The following is a 12,490-nucleotide window of genomic DNA, read 5'->3' on the forward strand; positions in this document are numbered from 1 at the left end:
CCCTCCTGGCCAGTCCACCAACAAGTCTCTGATTCAAATAAATCTTGCTTTTCTCTCTGCCTTGTCTGCTTGGAAATTCTTCTTCCATGTGAGACAAGGAACCAAGGTAATCTTTCTCCGCTGCCATTTCACCCATAACATTCTTTCTGGAAAAGTGTTTTTTTTTTTTTTTTTTTTTGATTTATTTGAAAGTCAGAGTTACACAGAGAGAGGAGAGGCAGAGAGAGAGAGAGGTCTTCCATTTGCTGGTTCACTCCCTAGATGGCCACAACAGCTGGAGCTGCGCCTATCTGGAGCCAGGAGCCAGGAGCCAGGAGATTCTTCTGGGTCTTCCATGTGTGTGCAGGGGCCCAAGCACTTGGGCCATTTTCTACTGCTTTCCCAGGACATAGCAGAGAGCTGGATCGGAAGAAGAGCAGCCGGGACTAGAACTGGTGCCCATATGGGATGCTGGCGCTTCAGGCCAGGGCGTTAACCTGCTGTACCACAGCGCCAGCCCCAGAAAAGTGTTTTTTATGTGGTCCATTTTACTAGAAAAACACTGGACAAAAATATTCGTGACATTTTTCTCAAACATAATTGTCTTAGAGCCAAGAATGTGTAGTGTGTCTGTGAATGAAGTGGGACTTTGCATTCCTTTGGTTTTCAAACATTTATTTACGTAATACAAAAACTTTGGAAAAGCAGTTTCTTAGTTATGGGGTGATGGTGATTTCATGAGGCAGGTGCTAACAGAGGGGATGGCTTTCCTGCTCTTTCCTATTGGAACTGCTCTGCCCCAAAATAACAGAGGGAGAGAGAAAGGGAGGGAGGGAGGGAGAGACAGAACTTTCTTCCTACCTTTTCTTGTAAAGTTGGCCCTTACTTTCTCTCTTTTTTATTTTTCTAAAGATTTATCTTATTTATTTGAAAGACAGCATTACAGAGAGAGGTAGAGACAGAGAGAGAGGTCTTCCATCTGCTGGTTCACTCCCCAAATGGTCACAATGGACAGAGCTGAGCTGATCTGAAGCCTGGAGCCAGGAGCTTCTTCCGGGTCTCCCACGCAGGTGCAGGGGTCCAAGGACTTGGGCCATCTTCTACTGCTTTCCTAGGCCATAGCAGAGAGCTGGATTGGAAGTGGGGCAGCTGGGACCTGAACTGGAGCTCATATGGGATGCGGGGAGTTGCAGGCTGGGGCTTTAACCCACTGTGTCACAGTGCTGGCCCTACTTTCTGCCTCTATTGCACACACCATTGCCAGGACTAGCTGTACAGAAATATTTGGTGCTGGGAGAGCTTGAAGAGAGCTCTATTGGTTCATGTGAGTGGGAGCTGACAGAGTGGGACACAGGCTGGTGACTCGGATTGTCAGTGTTTCTCAATGTTTTCTAATAACTAAGCGTGTTATGAAACCAGAGGTTTGTGTATGAAGAACAACTTCCTCTCAGGAAATGTATTCAAGACTGGGGTTTGGACCTGGGCCAGCTCTCTGCACTAACAGGAATGATGTCAGAAGCGTCGGGATTCCTGGTCAAGAAGCTAGCCTGGGCTGCTCCCAGGGGAGCCTAAGCTTTGGTGGGGCCAGAACGTGACTTAGCACCCCTGGAAGGGACTTCCAGCACACAGAAGCACACGCTGACTGGCTTCCTGAGGACATTTAGTCCTGCCGCGGGCTCCATGAAATTCTGCTGCAGGCTCAGGAGCTGGCTTCACGCGCTGACTCATTCCCAAACTTCAGAGCACACGTCTTTGCGTGGGTGTTTGGAAAGAAAGCGTCGGATGGAGGCAGCTTTCCTGCTCATGCTGATGACTCGTCCTGACACCGTCTGGAACAGGACGCGACTTTCCCTTTGGGGAAGCTGTCTTCTCGCAGGTGCCTCATCCGTTGTGGAGCAGTATCATCCCTGTGTGTATGCATCCCTCTGTTTCTTCTTCTGCTGTCGCTGGAAGGTCCAGGGGTCAAGGTCCTCTCTGGGCTGGCCTTGACATAAGTAGATACAGGTTCTTCCATCTGCAGGCTCTTCTAGTCTGATGTCTGACGTTTGCTGAAGAGTCAGAACAGGTCAACAGATCTGAGCATGCATTTTCTTCAAGCATCTAACACTACAGTTCCTCTTTATTTTCATACAGCTGCAACGTGTGCTGAGGTTACAGTGGAAATCTCAAGATATGCTTTTGTCAAATAGTGATTTCTTTTTCCTGCTCCTTGGCTCAATGGGCTTAGTCAAGCTCACTGAGACTCAAAATCTCAGTGTCCTTGCTGGCAAACCCGAGGTATAGCAGCTGTAATTTGAGGCTCAAACAACAAAAGTCATGTGGGAAGCCCATTAAAACCAATTAAGGCAGACACAGACCTTTGACATGTTTTGTGCATTTCCTCCTGGGCTTACAGGAATTCTGGAGAATGAGACATTTGTTCTGAACATGGAAATGGAACAAAATAATGAGCACTTGATTCTTTTAGTACCATGCTAGAGTATTTTCCAATAAGTAGTTTGGCTTGACATGACCTGTGACCAACATCAGTACAAGACAATTTACAGAGTCATGAGCTGCAGATAGAATATACAGCCTGGTTCAAAATTTACCCTCAAAGGTGACATGACTTCACTGAGCTATGTAACATTGACCAGTCTTCTATATAACATGAGCTTGTAATCTTTAAATGAAGTATAATATATACAGAGAGAAGTGATCTCATCAGAGACAACTCATTGGATGTTTACAAACTCAGATTTCGGAATATGCTGCAATTTATTTATCCTCTGAACAGGTGTGGATGTTTGTATGATTTCTAATTCGGAGCTATTAAATATATACTGCTGGGAAATGCTTGTCCATGTCTTTTAAAAATCATCCATTTATTAAAAAAACAAAGACAGAGACGGACAGAGATCTTCCATCTCCTGGTTCACTCCTCAAATGTCTGCTACTGCTGAGGCTGGATCAGGACAAAGCCAGGAACCTGGAACTCAATCCAGGTCTCCCATACGGGTGACAGGGACTTGGACTATCACTTGCTGCCCTGCAGGGTGCATTACTAGGAAGTTGGAATTGGAAGCAGAGCTAGGAAGTTAACCCAGGCTTTCCAAAATGGGATGCAAGCATCCCAAGCAGTTGCACATGTCTTTTGGTGAACATTTATATGAATTTTCCATTGCTCATAAACCTGGGAATGAAATTTCTGAGTCATAGGACATGCCTACCTATGTTCCTTGGTGGTAGACACCATGACACAGTTTCTCAAAGAGCTTTTACTAAATAGGCATTTTCAGTAGGAATATTTGAGAGCTCCAGTTCCTGGAGGTCTTGATAACATGTGGTATTTTCTCTTTTTCATTTCCACCATTCTGCTAAGTGTGGGCTGTGAAATCTAGACGAAAACTATGATTTACCAAGAAGTAGCTGTTGAAGAGCATTTCAAAATGGAGTCAGGAGGCCGTTAGGACATCCGGGCCTGCTCACGTGTCAGGCAGCTGCCTAGGAATGTGAACCCTTGAACTGGGCAGGAGAAAAATACACAGAAATGTGAACTTTGAAATGGGCTGAGGCCTGCGAAGCTACTGACATATTTTATAGGAGGTTGTAGCTGAGCAACTGTCAACAAAAGACCGGCAGACTTCACCCTAGAGACAATCCCAACAGTCAGTCGTGTGCAGCCTAGTGATTCATGGTCTAGAGCTACGGTAGCTTTTCTGCACCAGTCACCTTTCCATGTACCTTGTGCAATTTCCTTCGTCGTTGGCTTCTGCTTCCTTTTTTTTTTTTTTTAAAGATCTATTTATTTATTTGAAACTCAGAGTTAAACAGAGAGAAGGAGAGAGAGTGAGAGAGAAAGAGAGAGAAAGAGAGGGACTCACCTGCATTTTTGAAGTGTATATTTCCAAGGTGTGGAATTCTAATTTTGTAATTATTTTCATTCCACACTTTAAATATGTTATTTCATTTTTTCCTAGTTTTCACTATCTCTGTTGAGAAGACAGTGGTAAGTCTTCTTTTGGTGATCACATACCTTTTATCTCTGCCTGCATTTAAGTTGTTACTCTTTGATGGTCAAACATTTTATTTTTATTGGTCTAGGTGTAGTTTCTTAAAAATTTGACCTTCTAACCACTTGTCTTCTCATACCACCACTTACCAAGAGGAACTTTGGCCACTGTAAGCCTAATCCCCACAAAGGTTCTACTTTGAGGTAGTTAACAATGAAGTCCCTTGGATAAAATATTATTATGCTGTTAGCTTTTGGTTTGCAAGCTTCGTGAATATGTGGTTCATAGTTTTGGAGAATTTATTGACCATTAAAACCTTAAAAATGGCTTCTAGCTTGCTCTTTTTTGCTTCTAAGATCGATTATATTAAATATGACAGATTTTTGAATGTATTTCACATGTCTGTTATGTTCTTTTAAAATGATTCTTTTTCTCACTATCATTAGTTTAGGCATTCTCTCTCTCTCTCTCTCTCTCTCTCTCTTTTTTTTGCCAGGCAGAGTTAGACAGTGAGAGAGAAACAGAGAGTTATAGACAATGAGAGAGAGAGAGAGAGACAGAGAGAAAGGTCTTCCTTCCATTGGTTCACCCCCTAAATGGCCACTATGGCCGGAGCACTGCACTGATCCGAAGCCAGGAGACAGGTGCTTCCTCCTGGTCTCCCATGCGGTGCAGGGCCCAAGAACTTGGGCCATCCTCCACTGCCTTCCTGGGCCACAGCAGAGAGCTGGACTGGAAGAGGAGCAACCAGGATAGAATCCGGAACCCTGACTGGGACTAGAACCCGGGGTGCCGGCGCCGAAGGCGGAGGAGTAGCCTAGTGAGCCGCGGTGCCAGCCAGGCATTTTCTTTTAAATTATCTCCCAAATCACTAACCATTTTCTGTGTTGTACTTAAATAGGTATTAACCCATCAATTCAATTTTTATTTCAGATATTATATTTTTCAATTCTAGAGTTATTAGAGATTCCAATCCTTTATTGATATTCTTTGTTCTTTCACCTATTTTGTATCATGCTTTGCTCCATCTTCTCTTGTGGCATTATTAAAAACATATTTCAGCTTTCATCCTTCATGGGAATATCATAACTCCTTTCTCAAGTCAGGACATAGAAACTGATAGTCAGTCATAGGACCCTCTTCACCCCAAGGGGCTCCTGGTCCATACCCAGGAATAAGGAACGTTGAATAATCTAAACAGATATGCCTCTCTGGGTTTCTTTAACCAGTCTATTACTAATCAGGCCTATGCGAAGATACCTCCACAAAAGTCCAGAAGTGCACGGTTTGGAGAGCTGCTGGGAAGTTGAGCACATGGAGGTTCTTGGAGGAGAGTCTGGAAGCCCCATGCCTCTTCTCCCACCCCTATCCTTTGCATTTCCTCATGTGTATCCCTTATAGTAAACCAGTAAATGTTTGCATGAGATCTGTTAGCTGTGCAAACAAATTAACTCAGGCCAAGGAGGGGGTTATGGGAACCCTGATGCATTGGAGTGCAGGTAAAGTGACCTGGAGCTTGAGGCTGGCATCTGAAGTCCGGACGACTGAGTCCCCAGCCTGTGGAATGTGATGTTATATCTAGGTAGACAGTGTCAGGCATAAATTGAATTAGTAGATACCCAGCAGAACTTATGACTTGCTTGATGTATGGAGAGAAACTTGCACGTAACTGGCATCAGAAGTGATCTGTGTTGTGAGAATGCAGTAGAAACTGAGTTCGAGTTGAACTTTCCTTCTATTTCACAAGATTTGGAATGCATTAATCATAGACATTTTAAAATCTGTGGTCTGTAACCATAGTTTCTTGACCAGATGTGAATTTCTTCTATTATCTGCTTTGCTCCCTTAATTATTGATCTGATTTCCTTGTCTTTTCGCTAAGTTTTCAATTTTGCCAGACAATATGCCTAAGAAGGCGTTGGGGCGTCGGTTAACCCTATTTATCCATCAAAGAGAGTCCTTTCTTCTTCTGTTCATCAGATGGAATAGAATGCTGTTAACTCAATCCATTCAGGATTTCAATTTGAGGAAGCTATATTAGCCCTTACCTGGTCTAGCCTTGTGTGTCTGTTGGCTTTTCTAGGCTCTCCATAAAGTCTTGTGAGTCACTGTCACCTTACTTCTGCAAAACTGTGGAAGAACCTGGCACACCCCTGAGATGCACAGGCCAGCTCTCCAGTGTTCTTTCTCCTACAGACTGAAAATCTGGCACTCGATTTGAGGATGAACAGGTAGTGGGTTTGAGGCAGAGCCTCTCTGTCTAGCAGGTCTTTGATTCATAATTACTTGACTTCAGATCTTACTCTGTATTTCAGAACAGCGACCTGCACTGCCCCCATACTCAGCAAATGTCCCATTTTGCAAACTCGTCATCAGTCCTTGAGGCACCCCAAATTTCTGGTTTCTCTGAGTGGCCCCACGCAACAACTAAAAACTTTGCTGATCCCTCTCCCCAGCAGAGGTCTACAAACTTGTTGTAGTATTCTTGTATTTGCATACTCTTTTAAATGCATTAATTGCTATAGCTTTATATTATGATTTGATATCTGCATGTACAAGTCTCCCATCAGACATTCCTTTCCAATATTGTTAGAATGCTGTTTTTGGCTTACCTCTTTCATTAAAATCAACCTATAGCTTTTTTTTTTTTTTTTGAAATCATAGTACTTTATTAAGGAGTTTGAAGGAGTGAGTGGGGAATTTGAACATACTCTGGAACTGATTGAAATCTGACATCCTCAGCCAAGACCTTCCTACCATTGCAGTCCACGAAAGCCCCATACCTTTTCACAAAATAAAAACTCCTGTAGGATTAAATTATCAAATCTCCTAACTTATACACCAATTTGAGGAGGAATGGAATCTTTATATAAGGTTTTCTATTTTTTTTAAAGATTTATTTTATTTATTTGAAAGACAGAGTTACAGAGAGAGAAGTAGAGACAGAGAGAGAGGTCTTCCATCCACTGGTTCACCCCCCAGATGGCCTCAACAGCTGGAGCCGCACCGATCCAAAGCCAGGAGCCAGGAGCCTCCTCTGGGTCTCCTTCATGGGTGCAGGGGCCCAAGGACTTAGGCCATCTCCTACTGCTATCCCAGGGCATAGCAGAGAGCTGGATTGGAAGAGGAGCAGCCGGGACTAGAACTGGTGCCCATATGGAATGCTGGCGCTTCAGGCAGGCTTTAACCTGCTGCACCACAGTGCCGGCCCCAAGGTTTTCTATTAAAGTTTAATGATATTTTCCCCATGAAGGTATTGTTTATATTTTTCTATATTTATTCCCAGTTCATCATAATTTTTGCTGCTAACAAAAATTTTACATGAATAGAAATGCAACTAATTTTTGGATAGTTAACTTAAATTCACCAATTTTACTAAACTCTTATTAATTCTTATATATGGTCAGCAGATTTTTGAGAGTTTACCATTAATTTATGTTCAAATAATAGCAGCTTTGTTCATTTTGTTACCAAGTATTTTGCTTTTCTTATCTTACTGTGCTGGCTAGTATCTCAGCAAAACACTGAATAAAAGAAGTAATAATGATACTTATTGTCTTTTCTTAATTTAAAGAGAACTACTATTCTGTAGGATACCACATTTACCTATAGATCTTGAGAGACATCCTTGGTCAGGTTAAGAATGGCTCTCTCTCTTTTTTTTTTTTTTTAAGATTTTATTTATTTATTTGAGAGGTAGAGTTACAGACAGTGAGAAGGAGAAACAGAGAGAAAGGCCTTCGATATGCTGGTTCACTCCCCAAATGGCCGCAATGGCAGGAGCTACGCCAATCCAAAGCCAGGAGCCAGGAGCTTCCTCTGGGTCTCCCACATGGATGCTGAAGCCCAAGGACTTGGGCCATCTTCTCCTGCTTTCCTAGGCCGTAGCAAGAACTGGATTGGAGAGGAACAGCCAGGACTATGAACCGGCGCCTGTATGGGATGCTGGTGCTGTAGGCAGAGGATTAACCTACTGCGCCACAGTGCTGGCTGCAAGAATGGCCCTCTTTTCTACCTAGTTAACCAAGAGATGACCAACAACAAATATTGAATATTAGGAAAAACTTTTTTGTATGCATTTTTTCCTTAATATATAAATTTTTTCTTAATGTACAAATATGACAAACAGTATTAACAGATTTTTGAAATGTAACTTTCTTTATATTCCCAAGATAATCTCAAGATGGTAATGGATTTATATGATTTTAAAATCCCCACAAAGTAGCCCATCATTAAGTTTAACTCCACCTGTTCTGTAGGCAGTGGTCATCATCTCAAAGCACGGGGCCAGCATTATTTTGTGAGGAATTGACTGGCAACAGGCTAAAAGTTAAAAGGAAAGTACAAAAAAAGTCAATCAGGGCATAATAAGTTGAGTTTGTATCTCAAAAGCAATGATCAGAGGTACAATCTAATAACAGGTACATTTTCATTTAAGGTTGACCATTTGCCTAAGTGCAGGAATAAAAGTGATTTGCCATACAGTTATTGCATATTTAGAAAACCTGCAATGATAGGAAGCCCAACCAAGGCAGAATTTAAATTTTGACCTGTAGGGCTCAATATTTTGGAGTTTCATGGCCTACTAAGAAGAGTCGATTTTGGCCGGCACCGCGGCTCACTTGGCTAATCTTCCTCCTGTGGCGCCAGCACACCAGGTTCTAGTCCTGGTTGGGGCACCGGATTCTGTCCCGGGTGCTCCTCTTCCAGTCCAGCTCTCTGCTGTGGCCCAGGAGGGCAGTGGAGGATGGCCCAAATGCTTGGGCCCTGCACCCGCATGGGAGACCAGGAGGAAGCACCTGGCTCCTGGCTTCGGATCGGTGCAGCGCGCTGGCCACAGTGGCCGTTGGGAAGGTGGGGGGAGGGTGAACCAACAGAAAAGGAAGACCTATCTGTCTCTCTCTCTTTCTCTCCCTGTCTAACTCTGCCTGTCAAAACAAAACAAAAAAAAGAGTCAATTTTATTTCCTCACTGTAAGCTGAGAAGCCTGGATGTCAGGGATTCTGTGCTTCTATGCCTGTGTTTCCAACTGTATTCTGTTATAAAGAGCACAGATTTGTACTGAACTTGTGCAATCACATTGCCCTTGAAAACGAATACATATAAATAGTTTTTTTAATTTTGGAGGAATTAAGTAGAGAGAAGAAATAAATCCTTTCAATTTGGTTTACAAACGTATACTTTACCACAGTGTTGCTATTCGTAGAACTCTCCAGAAAAAGTTACTTTAACTTAGAAGACAAAAACATTTCAGTAAATAAACAGTCATGTTTTAAATTAAAGGACATAGAAACACACATAAATATTAACAGTTCACTCAGCCTTTCAAACAAATAAGTCTTTAAAAAAAAGTTATCAGAAGCTGGGGCCGGTGCTGTGGCTCACTTGGTTAATCCTCTGCCTGTGGTGCTGGCATCCCATATGGGCACTGGGTTCTAGTCCTGTTGCTCCTCTTCCAGTCCAGCTCTCTGTTGTGGCCTGGGAGGGCAGTGGAGGATGGCCCAAATGCTTGGGCCCCGCACCTGAATGGGAGACTGGGAGGAGGCACCTGGCTCCTGGCTTCGGATAGGTGCAGCGTGCCGGCCGTAGCGGCCATTTGAGGGGGTGAACCAACGGAAGGAAGACCTTTACTCTCTGTCTCTCTCTTTCACTGCCTAACTCTACCTGTGAAATAAAAAAAAGTTATCAGAAGCTTATATTCATGAGTGTTTGTTAGACTCTTTTCCACGAATCTGATTGTAAGTGTTGTGAGAGAAGGATCAGAAGGGTGAGTGATTAGAGATTTATCATAGTGATGGTTCAAGTTTGATAACAGCTCAGGACCGGAGAAGAGAGTTTCATCATTTTCATTGCAGACAGCATTCTAGAAAGCACTCTGGGGGCTCCCATGAAATGATCACCCCCCTCAGCCTTTGATGGGAGGGGCAGGCTCAGAGATCTCTGAATGGCCCGTTGATAACAGTCATGACTGCTAACATTACACGAGGAACACTGGGCTTTGAGAGATTTCGTATAATCTCTAGAACATGCACAATAACATACCTGCATAAATAGATATTAAAGAAAGTTTGTCATCATTTTGTGGTTTGATAGTATTTTCCATGTATTAATAAGCCCAAGTAGCTTAGAATCTCTACAGGATGAGGGATACATCTTTGAGGAGCTCCAGGGACCCAGCTGGAAATTTCAAAGTAAAACAAAAACAAAAACAAAAAAAACAAAAAGAATTAATTGAGAATTTTGATTCTCAGAAAGCTTACCAAAGATGTTAAAAGGCTTAAAATGGGATCCAAGATCGTTGTGAAATAATAGTTACCCATTGATTCAGGGAGACTTAACCAGAAATATAGAGAATTTCAACATTTAACAATAAGCTGTTATCAAAATATCTTAATTCTCTTAAGACTCAGTTTTCCCAAGCAATCAAAAATCTAATAGAGACAGTAAAGCATATGAGAGATTATCTCAGCAAAACACAAAAATCCTTGTGTCCCAGGACAGTTACCAGAAGTCAAAGAAAACTTCCTGACAGGCAGAGTTAGACAGTGAGAGAGAGAGAGACAGAGAGAAAGGTCTTCCTTCTGTTGGTTCACCCCCCAAATGGCCGCTACGGCCAGCGTGCTGCGCCAATCTGAAGCCAGGAGCCAGGTGCTTCCTCCTGGTCTCCCATGCGGGTGCAGGGCCCAAGGACTTGGGCCATCCTCCACTGCACTCCCGGGCCACAGCAGAGAGCTGGCCTGGAAGAGGAGCAACCGGGACAGAACCCAGTGCCCATATGGGATTCAGGCGCCACAGGAGGAAGGTTAACCAAGTGAGCCATGGCGCCAGCCCCTGATGCTTAATTTTTAAAATTGAAACCTATAAACAATTTTTTGAAAATTTTTCAATAATACAGTCGTTCATTTTAGGACACACATTTTACACAGAATTTGTATCTGGAAATATCTGTCTCCTTTATGTTTACTCAATCTGTTTTTTAACAAGTGCACTTAGATTACTTAAGAGATCTGAGATAGTAGTCAGCATAACCACCATGGTGAGCTATTGTCTACAAACAGCCCCCAAACTAAATTGTTATACTCGATGCATAGGGAACAATGAATGTAGTATTGTACTTCCATGTACATTCATTGTCACTAGGTCAAAATTATACTTTTATAATGGTCAAACACCAGAAAGACAATCACTGGTGCCCTGATCTATTGCAAGGCAGCCAAGCAAGGAATCAAGAATAATCCAATAAAGACAGTCAGCCAAAGGCCTAGAGCAAGACTGTATGGGGACAAGATCTTTTCAAGTTACAAGTACTGCTGTGCCAGCCTCTGAGCAAGTGGGTTCTTTAGCTGAGATGTTATAAGGCCAGCCAGTAGCTGTGCCATGTTGTAAGTGGGTGGGGGCAGAAGAGCTCTGTGAATGGAAAACTAAGCTAGTTGCGTATAGTAGGTATAGCATTTAAAACAAAGTAGGAATGAGGCTCCCTGACCTTCCCTAAGGCATCCTTTCCAAGCTACCCAAGTCTGTGTCCTGGCTCCTCCATCCTTGATGATCGCTCTTGTGGATCCATTCTGAGGGTTTATATATATTTTATATATATATATATGTGTGTGTGTGTGTGTGTATGTATATATATATATATATATATACACATATATATAAACACACGCACACAAATAATCAAATCAAAAAATATAAAAATAATAAAAAAAGAAAGACATGCCTGTGTGTATGTTTTGTGACAAAAATAGTCTTTTATCAAATTTTGTTTTCAATCCTTGTCAAGCAGTGTTTAGGAATTATGCACTACTATAGTTTTAATGATTGGTGATTGTTATACAATGGACTGCATGTGAGTGAAATCTTTTGTTTGATTATTGTTTATAACCCTTGTCTACACTCCTGCTGAACTATGGTCTTTTTACTGTTTACTTGTTGAGCCCTTTCTTTAATGGAACATGAAGCCTTTGACTGTAATGGAAATTAAAAACATGTTATCTCAAGTAAATAATAATAATAAAAATAAAAAAGTAATGTCAGGCTCCCTGGCCAAGGGGCTGTGGAAAGTTTTTATGGATTAGGTGGGAGGGAGCTGGAATGCAGAAACACTGGCACGGCAAGCTGTGATTGGAGGGGCCCGGAATCAGTTAGGCCCGCACAGTGCTATCATGTTTTAAGAAGCTGTCTAGAGAAAACAGAGACTTAAACAGGCAGTCTGGGATCACAGTGAAGTCAGATTCCCAGTTGTTGTAAACCTGTCAGGGGAAAACTTCTTCAGGCCCAGCGGGAGATTGCATTTCCTCCAGGGGATATAGCCATTGCCCTTTACTGAGGCATTGCCATGCCTGTAAACTGGCTTGTGGCTTTTCAGACCATAGAAACACAGATCAGGCTCCAAACCCATGCCACTGTGTTCCAGGAACCACATAGCAACACAGGAGTCTTCCTGAGATAATCGATTTTTCTCTGCTCTTTGCTTCAGGCGATCTTTGATCTTCATTCATAAATTCTTTTTTTTAAGATTT

Source organism: Lepus europaeus, chromosome 13 (genome assembly GCF_033115175.1).
Source record: "Lepus europaeus isolate LE1 chromosome 13, mLepTim1.pri, whole genome shotgun sequence".
Classification (NCBI taxonomy): Eukaryota; Metazoa; Chordata; class Mammalia; order Lagomorpha; family Leporidae; genus Lepus; species Lepus europaeus.